Here is a 19,417-nt window from a genome sequence, read left to right on the forward strand (position 1 = left end):
CAAATAGAATACTGAGCCTTGTTTTTAATAAGGCAAAACGACCTACCTTAAAACTGACAGTCCTTCCAGCCAGTAGCATCACAAAAGTACACACCGCTTCTGGACTATACGAAGTTGGAAGTGAAACTACGGAAGGGCGTTCCTACATTGTAGATGCTTTGGTAGGTACTTGCTCTTGTCCTATTGGCATATGTGGAAAATTATGCAAGCATCAGTCCAGTGTTATTTTGCATGAACAACTGACTCCAAATCATATGTATAGAGGCACGCCTGAAGAAAAGAAACGGTATGTGTATATTGCCCTTGGAGATACACACAACATCAGTTCGAGTTTCTTCGAAAGCTCAATGTTGTGTGGTGGTGACAATTCTTTGGAAGAAAGTAGTGAAGCTGTTTCTGAAGGTAGTTCGACTGCTATTCAAGCTGAACACTCCTCTGGGCAGGAACTTGCATTCGAAGAAGGTGATGCAGTACGTAGGCCAACGTGCGTGGATGCTACTGTCGTGAATGAGGAAAGTCTTGAGCGAACGATGTCACTACTGAAGAAAAAATTAGGCTATGCACTTTCCTCCAAAGAAGCAACAGAAGCTATCCAGAAATTCAATTCTACACTGGAAAAGATTAAAACTCCTGTATGGCGTATTGAGTGGCGTAGCGGTCAGTGGAGTGGTCCCTCACTCTACCGGCCCGCGTTCAATACTCGGTGCGTCACGGGAAGCCTCACTTAACTTTCTTGTTTTCTTTCCCGCGCTTTTATAAAGTAAACAGCAAAGATTTTGCTCTCCAGGTCTAAATATATAAATTGGACTCAAGAAAAACTAAGACCTGGAGAATAACTAAATTCGGTCAAATTAAGAAAGGAATTTAATTGTGATCATTTCAGTAGCAAAACTTTCGAAATTGAAAAAGAATTCGTAGAAAGAGGTCACTATAAAGAAACCTTGATTTAGGCTAGCGAGAAGCTATCAGTGAATTTGTCAGCCATTCAGTTAGTTGCATTTTCTGAGTTGGATTGCTTAGAGTTAATTGAACTTTGAAGAAAAGTAACAAGAAATCTTTTCGAACGTCTTTATATTTTACCTAACTGTTGTCAACCTTCATTCTCACCCAGAACAAGAGAAAACCCTGTCCAGGCTTGGTGCTGTAACCATTGACTCAGAAAAAGGTTGTTTATGTCTACCAAATCAAATTTCTAAAGGATTAAATCTGGACTGTTCATTGTAGGCCTACTGTATGTTACAACTCTGCTTTTTCTTTAATTTTGTTTTGTTGGCCAATAGTTTGTATTTCACCACTAACTTTTTATTGCAAATTTCTACTTAAAAACACTAACTTGGTACGTACGGTAGAAGGCTGATGTTTTAACTTCCTTGTTAAACTTTTTTATTATGACGTATTAATAGTGATTTTGTTTCTAACTTTTTTTTTCTCACACTACTTCGACTTGATTTGCTGTACTTTCTATTTAGTCTTAATTAATTACAAGTTCTTGCATTAAATTGTCTCTTTTGTCACCCATAGCCTAAGTAATTTCTCAGTTCTGTTATATTGATTATAAGCTATAAATGCAGGTGTTGGTGGTTTATTCACTTATTTGTTTTGTTGTACAATCATTCCGTTATCTTTTGTATCCTATATCATTGGTTGTTTATTTGTCTATTGGAAACATTTTCTTTCTTGCAATGTCTGCTGACTACGTAAATTCTTACTCAAAAAACTCCCTCTCTAGTAACAAAACATATTCTCATGACCAGAACACATTTACTACGCCTGCAAATTTTGCCACTGAAAACATGTCAAAAAAAACCATCGTCACCACCTCTGAGTATGCAGACGTTGCTGAAATACGTACAAGTCAAGTCAAGTCAATTTATTTTGTTTTAACAGCGCCATATATTAACAAACAATCAGAGTAAAATGTAGTTGTCAAAACAATGCATTGTACAACTGTTGGTTAGATTATGGCGCAATCAGGATGGTAGCGAAAGACCATAAGCAGTCATCTAGTCAGCCACCACCCCGTCACAGTAAATCTAAAACTAAAGCATGGATCAAAAAAAAATTTCTCAATATTTCACTTCAACATGGTTAGCTTAATAAAAAACAAATTTAAATTAGAAGAATTAATGACTCAGTTGGATTTTAAACCTAACATACTGTGCATAACGGAAACAAAATTAAAAATGGAAAATCCATTAGTTAATATTGCTGAATACAAATTCATACAAGCTGATTCTCCAACCACTGCTGGTGGCGTTGGAATGTACCTTAATAACTCAATCATTTACTCTGAAAGACAAGATTTACAATTTATAATCGAAGACTGTGAAAACATGTGGATTGAGCTGTCTCATTCCAATTCTAAAAAAATTATTATAGGCGTTGTATACAGACATCCATCTTACAGAAATTATGAAGTTTTCTTGGATAAATTCAGTGATACTTTACACATGATTCAAAAAGAACGTTGTGACTTCTTCGTTTTGGGTGATTTCAACATTGATTTAGCCAAATGTAATAAAGAATCCAGAATTTCTTCTTATTTGCAAGCTGTAACTGCTTTGGGATGCTCTAACTTGATTAATGTGCCTACCAGAATTACCGAAAGTTCGTCAACATTACTTGATCACATTTATACTAATAACAGTGAAAGTGCACAAACTAATGTATTGACTTATGATATATCTGATCACTTACCAACATTTTTATTAATCAAAACTGTACCACGCAAAATGAAAAAACGTCCGTATTTGACAAGAAAAATTGAAGAAAATAAAATTGATGCTTTTTTGAGTGAACTTTCAGATCAACTTGAAAACCTAAAACTAACCACAAGCTATAAAAATATTAACGACAGCACTAATAAATTGATACTTATTTTGCAAACATTAATCAACTCTCATTTCCCATTAAAAAAACTCAGTAGGAAAAAGTCTGGATTGTACAACAAGCCATGGATCACAAAAGGAATTCTGGTTTCAATCAAACACCAAAATAAATTATTCAAACTTTGCTACAAAAAAAATTGTCCTGAAAAAGTATCTTTTTACAAGAAATATAGAAACAAATTAACTCACATTAAACAAATGTCAAAACAAAACTACTTCAAACAACGCTTCAATGAATCGAGACACAACTCATCAAAAACATGGAAATCTATCAATGAACTTCTTCAAAGAAAGAAAGCTAAAACGAATACACTTCCCAATGAACTTATTGCAGAAAACATTTCATACAAAAAACATGAACAAATATGCAACCAACTTAACTACCACTTTACACATATTGGCGAAAAATTAACTTCACACTTAAAGCAAAAGTCAAACTTTGATTCATTCATGGGGCCTGCTTTAAAACAAACATGTGCGGTATATGAAACTGATGAAAATGAAGTCGAATGCCTAATAAACAAACTAGATGTTAAAAAATCGGATGGACCAGATGACATCTCTTCTCGAATGTTAAAGTTATCAAAAAGTATTATTGCACCTCATTTAACTAAACTTTTTAATGCATGCTTGAAACAAGGAATATTTCCTGACGCTCTAAAAATTGCAAAAGTTATTCCTATTTTCAAGAAAAACGCAAAAGCAGATCCAACTAATTACCGTCCTATTTCCTTGCTTTCAAATATCAGCAAACTTTTAGAAAAAATTATTTACAAACGCTTGATGAGCTTTCTTGACAAATTCAACGTGATTAATGATCAACAATTTGGATTTAGGGAAGGTCATTCTACAACGTTAGCATTAAGTAATCTTCATGAAAGACTAATTGAACTCAAAGAAAAACATCATTACGTTTACCTGTTATTTCTTGATTTAGCAAAAGCGTTTGACACCGTTAACCACCAAATACTTCTAAAAAAGCTTGAGTTTTATGGCCTGAGAGGTTTAATGGGAGGCCTTATAAAATCTTACTTACACAACCGCCAACAATATGTTTCTGCTGATGGCTTCAAATCAAAGCATGAAAATATCACATGTGGTGTTCCTCAAGGATCTATACTTGGACCATTGCTTTTTCTGCTTTACATAAATGATTTGCCTCTGATAACAACTTTCGATTCTCAGCTATTTGCTGATGACACTGTTTTTTTTACTTCAGCCACATCTATTTTGCAATTGCAGCAAAACACTGAAATTGAGATGCAGCGTATCACTGATTGGTTCAATGCAAACAAATTATGTATCAACTACTCCAAGACATTTTACATGTTACTTGAACGAAAAGGAGGGTCAACTTCAAAACTAAATGTAGTCTTAAACAACACAAAAATTCAAAAAACAAACAACATCAAATATCTTGGCATATTTCTTGATGACAAACTGAGTTGGAATTATCACATTGAAGATCTATCTGGGAGATTGGCAAAAATATCTGGAATATTTTATAAAATTAGAAACTACACAAACAAACAAAGCATGTTAACACTGTACTATGCTCTTGCACGATCAATAATACAATATGGCATTTTATGCTGGGGTTCAAGCACACAAAAACTGCTCAAGAAAATTTCGACAATGCAAAATCGAATCATTCGCACAATAACCTTTAGCAACAGAAGAGCAAAACTTTCACTACTGTACCAATATCTTGACATACTTCCCATCACTAACTTGCATCAATTAGAAATTTCTAAATTTGTCTTTAAATTTAAAAATATGCTATTGCCAAGCTACTTTGAACCTTACTTTAAGGAAATTACTGAAGTACATTGCCATGGCACGAGAGCTTCTCAAAAAAATAACTTTCACTTACGTAGTGTCAGCTTAAGAAAAGGCCAAGGCAGTTTGAAATTCTTAGGCCCAAAAATATGGAATGATTTACCTTCAGAAGTAGTAGGGGCTACGAGTATAAAAACTTTCACAAAAAAATGTAAAATTTATTATATGAAAAAACTTTGTCTGTGACTGTTTTTATTGCCACAACATTGACGAGTGTTATCGCAAATTTTTCGGATTGAACATTGTTGATACTACGTAGACCTAGGCCTACTACTCACAAACTGGTGCTAAGTACTATTTATTAACGGCTGTCATCTTATTAACTGTTTTCAAGTCGGCTCATAAACTGACTGATTTTGTTAAGGTTTAAAGTTATATACTATGATTAAAGTTATTAAAGTTATATACCAGCATAATTCTTACTTTTAGTGTTTCTGTTTCGTCTTTTATGCTAGCAGTTAGAAGTTGTTGTTTATGCATAGTTTTTTTTTTTTTTTTTTTCTCATAACTTACTACTTTTGTAGGGCATGATATTTTTTGATATTTGAATAAAATCACAGGAATTCACTTGACTGTCGCAGCAGTAAACAACTTTTTGTTTTCATCTTTTACGGAACTTAAGCTTATCCTGTTTTAACGCATATCTTGGTTTCAACGTAATGCCGATGTTTGACATTTGTCACATTAAAAACACGGGAAGCAGCTGACTCGATGACTAATATAGTCTTTCGCTGCTTCCTGTCTGTTGTAGATTCTAGTTATGGTGCTATTTTATTTGCATTGTCTATATTTTGTACCGTATACTTTTCTCGCAACAGACAAAATAAAAGGTTTCTCTCTCTCTCTCTCTCTCTCTCCCTCTCAGCTACTTTCGCTGTTGCATTCTTCACATGCCAATGCCGTCCCGTTTAAAAATTCAGGAAGAAAAATTCAGTGCCAACCTGCCTCCATATCTCGACGTCCACAGGGAGCCCCAAGAGGAGCTGCTCCACTTGGAAAAGGACGAAAGCCTTCATGTCTTGCATGTCCACCTTCCAAACGTCCTAGAAATCTGTCATTTAACATTAGGAAAAACCAGCCAAATGCCACCGGACATTAATTTTTACGCTTTCCATCAAACCAGGCAACAATGAGCGACTGGCAATCGCGACACCCTCCTTTACAGGGATAATATGCGTGTCTGTGACCGCAGGGGACCTGGAGCCAGCTTATATAGTGTACATGACGTTCTACTGTATATACACCCCCCTAACACCACATTATCGGCATCTTATAAGGAACTGACTGCATCAGTTCGTTAAAAAAACAACTAAACTGAGTGCACCAGTTCCAAGACATTGAAACATTACAATGTGCTTTTTGCGGTCGGAGGTTCTCGTGGGTTTCGTTTCGAGTTGCTATTCTTAATTGGAAATAGAACGAAAACAAGATAGAATTGTTGTTTCATAAGCAAATGTTTAAACATTGAACATGTTTTAGCCGGAACAAACGCAAAGTTGTTTAATAATTTTGTCAAGACGCAGCATTGCTAGGCCTATAAAACGTGGCCGAAGACCAAATTGGTATTTCAGACGTGTGCTGTATTTTAGATCAGTGCTTCCCAACCTTTTTCAGTTCGCGACCCATTTTTGATGCAAGTTTTATTGCGCGACCCACTTTCAATTCAAGTCTTATTGTGCGACCCACAATCAGTTACATTGTATGACATCTTTATTATGGGCGTACGTACTTTCTTACTATTCTTTATTATGGCATCTTTACTACTGGCGTACGTACTGAAATAGTTAATGCAACATAACACATCTAATTGTTAAGTATTTGTTACATTGTTGCATAATTGTTACGTAATGATAATGCAATAATTTCCCGATCTAGTAGAAAACAGGGTGCACAATTCATGAAAAGTCAACAAATGAAGTGAAGATTAGTGATGGCGAAGTAACCTACTGTTCAAGACCAAACTGCGGCTTGCTGTGAGTTCCATAGCAACGTCGGTATTTTTTAGAAAATGTTAACATTCAGCAACATTTAGAAATGCTTCGCGACCCACCATTTGGGAAGCACTGTTTTAGATGACCTTCAGTAAGTAGCTACTAGGAGGCTATAGGCTACTTTCAAGCCTTAAATGGATTTGAAATTCGCACGTAGGCTGTAAGCCAGTGATTCTCAACGTGGTCCAGGTGGTCCACCTGGAATTTCTGTTGGTCCACAGAGAGTTCTATAAATCCTTGATAAAAACGTTCTTTAAAATTGTATCTTTTACTACAGTAAATTATGCAAGGACTGCATAGTGCATACAGGTGAAAGAAAGTTATGTAGCATGTACGATTGTATGTCAGCGTGACGTAATAATCATGTTTACTTCGTGATTTTTGATCAATTTTTCTGGAAGTGCTAGATAAGCAAAAGCTCAGCAGTTTTTGAACTTATTTTACTACTTAACGAGTAGGCTATTGAACTGTTCAAGGCATCAGTGAAGTGCTGACAGGCCTAATCAATACATCAAATGTTGCCGTAATTGTTGTCGGTGCACGAAGATTCATGGTACAAAGTTTCTTCAGGGAGAGTGGAGCTATTCGCTGTTCCAATGAATGTCAATTAAATTATCTTCAACGTCACATGTTACATTTTTTCAGACGCTAAATGAAGAACTGCATTCTGCAGTGTTTTCAAAGCAACCAAATGTTAGAAGCTCCTGTTGCTAAGAAGGCAAAACTGAGACATTACCATGACAGCACCAGACACATACTTGTGCATGATGTTTTGTTATAATTACATTTGAAAATAAAATTATGTGTATTCAAGTAGGCTATTTAAGGTTGAGTGTGCAAACTAAGAGGGTTTGCTTATAATTAGTTCATCACGTATTACTTTATTAAAGAACTAAGGTTGAACACGCCCTTGAGTTTTTTTACCTATGTGCATTGTGCAATACAGTTTTGACTAGTGGCGTTCATGAGGCGTCAACATAACAAAGTGGTGGATTGGATAATTTTTTTTAAATATGGTCCATGGGCTAAAAAAGGTTGAGAGTCACTGCTGTAAGCTACATTGGATAAGTAATAAGTTGACAAACATTGCACTTGCAGCATTAGGCGTAGGCCTCCGCCCATTCTGGAAACTTGTAAGGAAAGCTACTTTTACGTTTCGGCAGCAAACAACACTTCAAACTTACTGCAAAAGTCAGGACTAACATGGGTATTGACAGTTGATGGGCAGGCAAATAATAGGCCTAATTTTAAGTGTTTCACAATTCATCCACGGTTGCCAGGTATTCTTCAAATTCTCAGATATATTGCGATAAGATTTAGCTCAATACTTGCACGTTCAAATTAGGCCAGGATTTCCAAAATTATGATCCATCAATAACAAAAAAGTAGCATTGTTTCAAACAAAAACCATGCCAATCGAAGCAAAATTTGTTGTTTTGGATTTGTTTCAAAGTATATTCTTCGTGCACCTGGCAACTTACTTCAGACTCAAACATCACTCTTTCTCGGAGAAATTTTCTCCTCCTGGGAGAAGTGTGAATCGCTTGCTGCTTTCTGATTGGTCAATTTTGCTTATGGTGCCGTCTAACAGTAGGTTTTACAAATACGCTACCGGTAAGCCCTTGGTTTTGTGTTTGTCTCACGTACAAATGAAAATGTAGAAGTTAATCAATACAAGTTTCTTGTCAACATCTTCCGGATACGCTAGCTTTACAAGTTCCACGCCTCGTACAATTTCTACCTCAGTTGCTTTCAGATTAGCAAGCAAAAGGAACATTTCTGCAATGTCACTGTACGTGTACACATTAGCTCTTCTTCTTAAATTGGCTTCAAGTGCGTCGAGCATAGGGATAAAGGAATTTATTTTAAACCTTTCATTTGAAGAGAGTTCACTTAAAGCGTCAGGTGCATTTCTTTGTCTCCTAGTGACAGCTCTGGAGTTAATATTCGGCAAGGTTGCTTTTGCTTGCTGATAAAACTCGTCAAACTCATCTCTAATTTCGCATAGAAAGTCTACAAGTGAACTGTAGCCTACAATTCGGCATAAGTAGGCTACTTAACGACAATTCAGATTTGAGATTTCTGAAGGGCTTTGCTAACCGTGTGAAAACGAATTAGCACTCTGGACCAAAAATGCAACATGAACACAAATTCCAATTTTTCCATTTTTTGCAAAAGATTGTTAGCATTAAGTCTGGTATCACTCTTCTCACTTAGGCTACATTGGAGTGCAAATGACTGAGAGCCTTGGTGATGGCACTGTAACTTTCCAAAATAGCTTCCGTGGCTTTTGCAAGTGCATCGCACCTACTATCTGACAAATGTTTAGGCACTTTTGATTGAGGTTGCAAAAATGATTTTAGAACTGCCCAGTGCCCACCTCTTTGTGGAAGCTGAAAAAAAGGTGTAAATTTCATTGATAATGCCAAAACAGTTCACTGCATCAAGACAGCAATCAACAGCTGAGCGGCCTACCAAATTTAAGAAGTGCCTTGCGCATGGAACAAATTTTGCAAATTTATTTCTTTCTAGGATTTTTTGCTGCATAGCCTACCGTTGTACCTACCAGCCATGTCATAAGACTGCCCTCGGCATTTATTAAAATCAAGCTGAAGCTCAGTAGTGAAATATTTATGCACTAAACCTGCCATGCCTACCCCTGAGTGGTCTTTCAACTCAAGGAAAGTTATAAACTACTTTAGGTAGGGTTTAAACTTGTCAAATTTTTCAAAGAATTACAAGCTTCAAAACCGAATTTCGAGGCCCCTGGCTTCAGCCTGCTGAGCCTTGGTAAATCCGGCCCTGGGCATAGGCAAGTTATGGTGAAGCAGACAAGAACTCATGAGCCTTTCTCAGCACTGCGGGCAGAAAATTCTCACGGACATCTAAAGAAAAGGATACGAAGGCTTTTACAACTGACAACAGAAGGGCTTCTGTTAATCCGCTTTTCTTATTGCCATTGTGCTAAAGAATTACAAACTTCAAAACCGAATTTCGAGGCCCCATTGCCATTTGACCGGCATTGCCACATTTACAAAAATCGTATTGAAGTGTCCACCATACACCAGTATTTTTCTTTATCGTAAAATGACAATAGTTTAATAATCTTATGATATTGCATTGCATTACGCTAATAGCATCAGGCCTGGATATTCACTGCATGCGCATGGTTGCTTAATTGTTAATTCAACTACGGTACCCGTGTAGGCTACGTACTTATTCGAAATCTAGCCCACAGCAAAGGCTTTAAGACAGCGAACTGGTAACCTTTCAACTGTCCTCCAAAACAAGTAGTGTATTCTTTAAATATGCTCTACGTAACATTTGCTAACTGTCTTCTGTCGCTGACTGTAGGCCAGCGTTTCTTAACCGGGGGTGCTAGCACCCCTTGGGGGTGCTGGAATAGACTGTAGGGGGTGCTAAATGCATGCAGTATAATATCAAAAAATGCCATTTTAATTTTCTGCATTTTTTTGTTATTCTGCCAGTATCAGCAGTTGTCATATCAATGATTGCTGTTTCGAAGTAGCCTACATGATTTGCTGTCATTGTAAGGAGGGAGGAAGGAAGTTTTCTTAGAAAGGCACTAGATCTAAAGGTGGATGGGAAGAGGAAACGCGGTCGTCCAAGAAGAACGTGGAAACAACAAGTGAAGGATGAATTTAAAAAAGTCGGACTGAAGGAGGAAGATGCAAGGGACAGGGTGAAATGGAGAAAAGGGATTAAAACAATTGCTGCGCGGAAACAATCGGCCACCCCCACTAGTGGGGAACAAACCGACGATGGATTATGATGATGTAGTCATCTCCCAGTCAAATACTCAAATTGATCCTGAGTAGATTGTGCGAACTTATAATATCTGGTGGGTGTTTTGTTGTAATATTGTTGCTCACCTCTCGCTTCTAGAAACCACCATGGCAAAGTATCCAGAGTGGATACAGCAGCCTTCTTGGCAGACATGAGTGATCATAGGCTAATAGACTAAAGGAGAAGCTATGATTGACATGCAGGTGAATCAGAGTTGTGGGACAAACTTTCGTCCTTCCGCTTGCTGATTTCTGGTGTGACCAGTTGACAGCACATCCTGCATTGGCACGAGCAGCAATGGAATTGGTCGTCCCATTTCCGACTAACTACCTGTGTGAAAAGGCGTTCTCCACCATGCTCCAAATCAAAACAATGGGCCGGAGCCGCCTTCAACATGGGTTGCTCCACGATATGAGAGTGGCTTTGACAAACACGAAGCCTCGAATAGAGAAATTGGTCACACATAGCCTAACAACATAAATCATATTGATACATGTGTAACTAGATACCCAGCTGGGTAACTTAAATATGCTTAAGTTTGTCCATGTTCTTTTACTATTCTCGGGTTTTCCTATTTCTTTTATCACCAATGACGACAGTAGTTTTGAAGGATAAACAAAATGATCAATTTGTACTTCGCTTTCCTTTCAATAGTGCAGGCCAAAGTTTAATGGCGGCGTCGAAATTTTGACATGTTATTTGATCACTGGCGGTATATTTTGTATATTTTGTCGCCTAACAAACGGTGCTGTTGTTTTAAGAGAGTTGATTCACTTACATATGGTAATAATTGAATTTCTGTTGGTGAATGAAAGCCAGATACCAAATCCTGAATCAACTTCGTTAAAACAACTGCTCAGTTTGTTAAACAACAAGAGACTTCATTACAAAATATATCTCCAGCGATCTGAAGGCATGTTAAAATTTCGGCCTGTACGAAACTTTTGGTCGGTATTGGTACTGTAGTAGTCTTATGTCAATGATAGTTAGGGGGTGCTAGACTGGTCAGGCATGTTTACAGGGGTGCTAAAGTCAGAAAAGGTTAAGAAACGCTGCTGTAGGCAGAGGTGGGCAAAGTTACTTTCAAAAGTAACTGAGTTACAGTAACCGATTTCAAAAAAATAACTAGTTACAGTTACTAGTTACTCATAAATCTCAACATAAAGTTCTACACCTGGCCAGCTCTGCATGTAAGTCCAGTTTAACCGCAATGTTTGATATATAGTCTATTAGGCAAGTGTTTGAGCCATCCATGCTAACATAACAGCACAAGTACAAAACCAACAATGTTTTATTTAAAAAAATTACTCAGTAGGCTATAAATATGCTTATTTCCTTTGAGAAATACGAGCATGTCAAAGTGCTCGTCACTTAGGCCTGTCCTTTTGGCTTTAAAATATCCTTGCCCAATGAAAACAACCTTTCCACTGCAGCACTTGACGGAATGGGAATGTTATGTTCAGTGCTGTAATCGTAAAAAAAAGCACAGGGTATACTGTCTCAGATTTGATCAAAATGATAAATAGTTACACAACTTGCAAAATACTAATCTTTATTCTACCATAACATGAACAGTGCTGTGTTTGTAAAAAAAGCACAAAGTATACTGTCAGATTTTCCAAAATGATCAATAATATACAACTTGCAAAATAATAACCTTTATTGTACCATAACTTGAATTATCAACATCAAAGTTGGACGAGAGGAAGGCCTACAAAACTGTTTATTTTTCTATGAATACATTCCAAACAGCCTGCCGAGAGGAATCTAATCTTTATCCTCTTTACAAATTTGGGATCTAGTCTCCTTAGCTGATCGGTGGTATAGCAGCCAGGATCTTACATATTTTTAGCGGTAAATTGAGCCACAGGTGGTCCATTGCAAATTGCAATTAATAAACATCAAACAGCTCACATTATCAATGAGCAAAGATGCTTTTAAACCTGTGATAATATTGTTCATTAAACTGAAACCACGTTCACATTCTGCTGTCGAACAAGGTAAAGTTGAAATAGCTGTCATTTTTCAGATTGCAAAGCAATATCAACCATTAGCTGACCATTGTCAGTGTCAGCAATAGCGCAAAGTCTCATTTGCATTCTGCTAACAATGCTCTGAATGAATTGATTCGCGTTAATTGGCACCATTTTAGAGTTCTGTAGTAGGCCTAGTTGTCAAGAACCAGCAAGGATAGCATACGCATTCTCTTTAGAAAAGCAGAGGGTATACTAAAATTGCTCGAAAAAGCAGAGGGTATACTGCGTATACCGCCGTATACCCTCGAATACAGCACTGGTTATGTTTTAAAAACAGTTTTTTCATCGGTCCGCTTGTGAATCTGGAACCGCTTAACTTGGGCTCAGGGTCAGCTTCCAAATACTCCTGCAACAGATTCAACGCGCATTGCTTTCCTCTTCTTGGTTTTTGCATAAAGTGGTGCAAAAAAGTCCTCTGTGGCTCTATCACTATCCACTTCAGTGTCGCTGCTGCTCTCCTCTTCAGCAGAGCAGTTTGCTTCTTCAATTGCTTGAAGCATGTTTTGTTTTATTGTGGTCTTCAATTCAACAGTGTCGCTTGTCAGCCATTGGACACAGGTAAGTCTAAATTGTGAGTGGAAAGCAGTAGCAAGCTGAAAGTCGCTGTCCTCGAACCAATGACCAAATCTGGTTTGTATTGCTTCCACAAGAACGTCCACCAACGGCAAGCACACAGCAATGCTGTTGCTGGTTTTGATGTCAGACAACCTTTGCCAATGTCAGAGAACCGAGCACCAATGTCAGAGAACCGAGCACGTGCACAATGTTTTTGAAAGTGCGGAACTGCGGATGGTGTCAGTGCAAAGAAAAAGTGAGTAAACCACACTTTTTTTCAGTTCACTGTCTCCAGCTGACAGCTTGCACAAGACTTTTAGAGTCATTGCAAGCGTGTGATTTTTAGAGTCATTGCAAGCGTGTGGGTAGCAATACCCCCAGGTATGCCTTCTCCTCTGCTTGGAGCACATCCAATGCTTGGCATACTGGGCCCATCACTTTGTGATATTCTTTCAAGAACGTCACATCACCTGAAAAGTGCCATCAAAGACCATATCATGGAGTGTTTGCACAGCTAAAAAATTCTCTACTGACTCATTTAAAATTTTACGCAAAAGCAAATCCCAATTTGAAACAAAAATTCTGGAAGCGCTATTATCAAACGCTGCAATCCAAATTTAAACAAACAATTATTTGCGGGAGGCGCCTCCATTCTCCTCAACATTTATTAGATGTGCTTATAGTCAGTTAGTTAGTTACTTTTAAGTTTTAAATTTATTGCAATTTATACATATTTTCAATTAGCTACTCCAAAACTACGGCTCCTATACACCTCTGGCAGCTATACGACAAACATGAACTGAGCTATCAAGTGTTGCCAAACACTTTTGCTAAACATTGCATAGAAAGTCACATATTGATCAATTACCAAAAGCAATTAATTTAGCCAAATCAGTTCTCAAAAAGCGCCAAAAAAGAGCCAAATCGCCAAACGTCTTAAAAAATTGCCAGATTTCTGGATTTTGGCGATGAATTCGCCAATATGGCAATCCTGCTCCATAAGATCACAAAACAAGAGCGCCGCGCATGGGCAGTGCTGCTCCGATACAGCTGCGAGAAGAATGCATTATTGCGCAACGCGCAGCAAACACGCATAAAGCATGACACAAACATGTGCAGAGAAATGGACGGCAATTAGAAACAGAAATTTCAATACAAAAGTAACTTGTAAGTGTTAAAAAAGAGCTAGAATAGGAACTAGTTACCGCGTTTCGTTACTTTTGGAAAATAGTAACGAAGTTACCGTTACAGTTACTCAAAAAGTAACTAGTTACTGCCCTCCAGGGCCTCCAAGAGCCCTGTCGGGCCCCGGTGCAGATGTTGCTGCCGGGCCCCCCAGCGCAATATGTCACCAATCACAAGCAAAATTTGCGATGCGCGTTCTTACAAAGGATAAATTAGGTTAAAGTATTAACACTCCAGTATTTCACAAACAATGCACTATTGTAAGTATAACTGTAAATTTACAGATACACACTAGTAGTAGTTTTACACAAAGATAAAATGCTAAAACACTACATAGTGTAAATATAGCCTCAATAGCGTTGTCAGATGTGGAATTCTGCCCTAATTTGAGGAAAAGTTTATAGCTGTTCAAAACAAAAACTTGTATTTTGGATATTTTTTTTTTAGTCCTGGGCAAAGATCAAAACCCTAACCTTTCCTAAATCTAACCCTTCCTAACTCTGGCAACACCTGATTGTAAAAAGTGGGTAAAATCAGCAATTTTAAACTCAAAAATTGCAATACTATCCGACATGGCTGACATAGCATTGCATTTGTGTGCTTACAGCTTTACATTAACATACAATACCATTTCTGACCTTGAAATCTGCAGAGACTAGGGCAGTAAACTTAGGATGAATGCATTGCTAATGTTCATGACATTAAGAAATACCAACTTCAATATAAGAAATACCAACTTCATATAAGAAATACCAACTTTAAAATATTAAAAAAAATTTAAAAATTGACCTTAACACCAAATTTAAACATTTTGTCGGGGCCCCCTAAACTCAAAAAATTGAAAATTCTGTAATTTTAAAAAAGGGCATAGCCTAAGCTACCCATAAGGGGGCCCCATTCGACATACGGAACTAATATAAAAACAATATTTTATGCAAAATCGTTGAAATCAATCTTTTTATGGCGTGAATTTAGACATTTTGTCGGGCCCCCTTGAACTCACCGGGCCCCGGTGCAATGCACCGGTTGTCCCCCCCTCTTGTGGGCCCTGCTGCCCTCCTCTGACTGTAGGCTACCAGCGGCACTACAAAACTGCAACTTAAAGAAAACCGCATGCTCAACGCGCTACAAACTACCGCCCTGGTAGTGTCGTGAGAATAAGGCAATGGCTACGAGCCTTCGTATCATCTTCTTTAGGTAGGCTATCTTTGAAAATTCTGCTCGCGTTTTTTTCTTAAAATGCATCGCCCAGTGAACAGTGAAACGAGTAAGAAACAAAATAAAGAGTGTGGAAACACTTGACAACAAAAAAGCAGCAAAAACGTCGTTATTTCAATTTAATAGACTATTAACCTTTAACGCGTTCATAGCCTACTGTTATTGGTTTTGGTAAAACTTCGTTAACGCCTGAAAAAGATTCTATTTGAATAAAAACATTCTCCAGCAATCGGCTCTAAGATAAAAGTCATCTTTCGTACAATTTTGATAACAGCCGTTCCAATGGTCACAAAATCTGAAACATCTATCTATAGGAATTAGGAAGCACGTTCGATCAAATAATACAGTGAAGGAACCAAGCAAGTATGAAGTAGGGTGCATCATCTCCCCCTTATTTTGGAAATTGAATTTGTTCCATTGATAAATGGTGTCCATTTAAGGTAAAATAACACCAAAAAAATTTTGGTGGTCAGGGGACTCTCCCTACCACCACCTCCTGACCCCCCTAAATCGGCTTTTCAAAAATCGCCATAACTCAAAAACCAAACAAGATAGACATATGTTGTTTGGTACCAAATTTGTTGTAACTACTTGATTTAATTCAAATCTGCAGAAAAAAACTACATTTAAAAAGTCTCACCCATTAGTTTCTTAGGAGGCTACCAGCACAGATGTGTAAATAATTGTAGTGTACCAAGAAAACTCACATGCAACAAGCAGTTGATAACTCGTGCTATTTACTTTGAGGTTTGTGCTAATTTACAGCAGACACAGTGACCATAATTACTGACATAATTTCTCCATAATGCAATTTCCATTGATGTGATTAGCTAAGTGATAGGGCAGTGATATCATTTCAGTCCTCCCACATTTCAGTTGGAATTATTTCTTCACTTTGTATTTTGTTCTCCCAGCAGTAAGCCATGTTGTTAACATAAAGTTAAATTCCAGTCAGTTAGATTTTCATGTTAATCAGTGATGTTTAGGTATATACCAGTACTAGTTATTTAGAAAGTAGTATAACAATACAGTATAATATAACGTTTTTTCATTAACAGAACTAGTTGCTATAAAGTATCTTATTATCTAATTGCTATAAAGTACCCTATTTCTAGTGATTAGTTCAGTACAGACTTAAGTGTTTGCTTAGTTAAGCTGTGCATCATGGCTTCTATGAGAGCATCAGCTGTTGATATGAATGCACTCGGTGGGACTATTGGGAGCTCTTTATAGTCTTCTCTAGGTATGTCATTGTTATCTTTTTTTTGTAAGCAGCTGAGTAGCAAGATCTGTGGCATCTTTTTTTAATACATTTAGAAAATTTATTCCGTCAGGTGAAATACAGTCAGGTTCATTTAAGCAAGGAGGAAGGCACAAACTGTTCTTGAGACACATGACTAATTGACTAAAGTAAGTTCGAAAATTTTTAAGCATTGTAATTTCTGGAGACCTGGAGGTTTTGATTCACAATACGTCAAACACACTGCCAACAATCAGCTCTCCAATGTGCTTTCTGCAGGCACACCATAGCAGTGGCTTGTCTAATCTGTTTTGCAGCTCCACACAGCCTCCTGACCACAGACCAGTGTTTGTAGATGTGGTATCGAAAACCATACTTACAGCCCCATCTAAAGAACAGTTCCGGTCAATTAGTAAGTCAGAAGTGAAGTCCCCAACAATACTCCCAACTGACTGCTCATCGTCGGGGCTAAACGTTGGCACACCAAGCCGTTTGGTCTCAAGATCTGTTGATATCAAAACTGGCATTATTTCATCCTTCTTATACTTGTCTTGAAATTGTGGAAGCAGCTTGAAATCCCAATGTATGTTATACAACAACAGTGGTGTCCAGTCTTCTTTGACGATTTCCGACATGCTATAATTCTTTTGTATCAATTACATGCCATGTATGACAATGCAAATTTTGAAAGCAACTGTGAATCAGTGAGCTCTTCTGTTCCTGCGTATGTGCATTCCATTCATGAAGCTTTGTAGAAAAGCTGATCCAGCTGCTGGTGAAATCCCGCATCTCGCCATAACTTCAACAACTGAATTTCTTGCCAGGATATTATAAGGCACATCCAGAAGTGCACCAGTTTTCAATGTTCTCCTGTGTGCATCTGATTCTGTCCTACAGCTTTGCACATTATCATCCCCTGATGTTGCACTGTCAGACGTTTATGATGACCAGGAAAAAATGTCTGAAGGCACCTTTTCAAACTGACTTCTCAGTGCATTAACTGCAGCATTCCTTCTTTGATTTAGTTAGTCTTTTTGTGCTGTTTTCGCTTACTTTTTACAAAATTTGATCTGTCATAACTTCCAATAGTTACTGACCGATCCCCAAACATCGAAATCAAGAAATTTCTATCAGCATCAAATGGAAATGGCTTGGTTAATGCATCAGCTGTTGTAATAATGAAAGTTTTGTTGAAAAAGTCTTCATGCTGTTTCAAATGGCTTGTAAATTTTACGGTTTTTCAGACTGCTGATTTGGGTTTCTTGTTAAGTTATCCTGTTTTACATAATAACGAATTATTTTTTTCTTTGCGTATATGTCTGTTATGAGTTTTTCTGACAAGTTTGCTTTGGCATAGAATACTTTAGCTTGCTTCAGTACACCTTCCGCACATGTCCCATTGATTTAAAGCTTCAATTGTTGGTGATACCTCATACAGCGAATGACTTGTTTATTGTTGGAAGCTTAGCTCCTTTCAAAACTTTGTCATCAAATCCAATCGTCCCACCGAGTGCATTCATATCAACAGCCGATGCTCTCGTAGAAGCCATGATGCACAGCTTAACTAAGCAAACACTCAAGCCTGTACTGAACTAATCACTAGAAATAGGATACTTTATAGCAATTAGGTAATAAGATACTTTATAGCAACTAGTTCTGTTAATGAAAAAACGTAATACTATACTGTACGGTATTGTTATAATACTTTCTAAATAACTAGTACTGGTATTATACCTAAACTTCACTGATTTACATGAAAATCTAACTGACTGGAGTTTAACTTTAAAATGTTAACAACATGGCTTACTGCTGGGAGAACAAAATACAAAGTGAAGAAATAATTCCAACTGAAATGTGGGAGGACTGAAATGATATCACTGCCCTATCACTCAGCTAATCACATCAATGGAAATTGCATTATGGAGAAATTATGTCAGTAATTATGGTCACTGTGTCTGCTGTAAATTAGCACAAACCTCAAAGTAAATAGCACGAGTTATCAACTGCTTGTTGCATGTGAGTTTTCTTGTACACTACAATTATTTACACATCTGTGCTGGTAGCCTCCTAAGAAACTAATGGGTGAGACTTTTTAAATGTAGTTTTTTTCTGCAGATTTGAATTAAATCAAGTAGTTACAACAAATTTGGTACCAAACAACATATGTCTATCTTGTTTGGTTTTTGAGTTATGGCGATTTTTGAAAAGCCGATTTAGGGGGGTCAGGAGGTGGTGGAAGGGAGGGTCCCCTGACCACCAAAATTTTTTTGGTGTCATTTTACCTTAAATGGACACCATTTATCAATGGAACAAATTCAATTTCCAAAATAAGGGGGAGATGATGCACCCTAGTATGAAGCTGTGCACAAACTGCACATTTAATCTAAAACAGCAATAAGTGACTTTGCCGTGACAAAGCCGCGTGCTTTAGAGCGGTGTCGAACCCACGACCTTTCGAACGTGGAGCAGACGTGTTCACCACTCGCCCAAAAATCACGGAAGGGTGAGATAGTTGTCCACATTAATTAGAAGGAGCCTATATCCGTCTATCCAACAATCTGCCGCGATAATAATCATGTCTCAAGTAAACCACTGTAACCAATATATCAGTTACTATACAATCGATGCCGAGGCAGATCCGTATGCCAGGCAACTGGT

The sequence above is a fragment of the Aplidium turbinatum genome, chromosome 5 (genome assembly GCF_918807975.1).
Source record: "Aplidium turbinatum chromosome 5, kaAplTurb1.1, whole genome shotgun sequence".
NCBI lineage: Eukaryota > Metazoa > Chordata > Ascidiacea > Aplousobranchia > Polyclinidae > Aplidium > Aplidium turbinatum.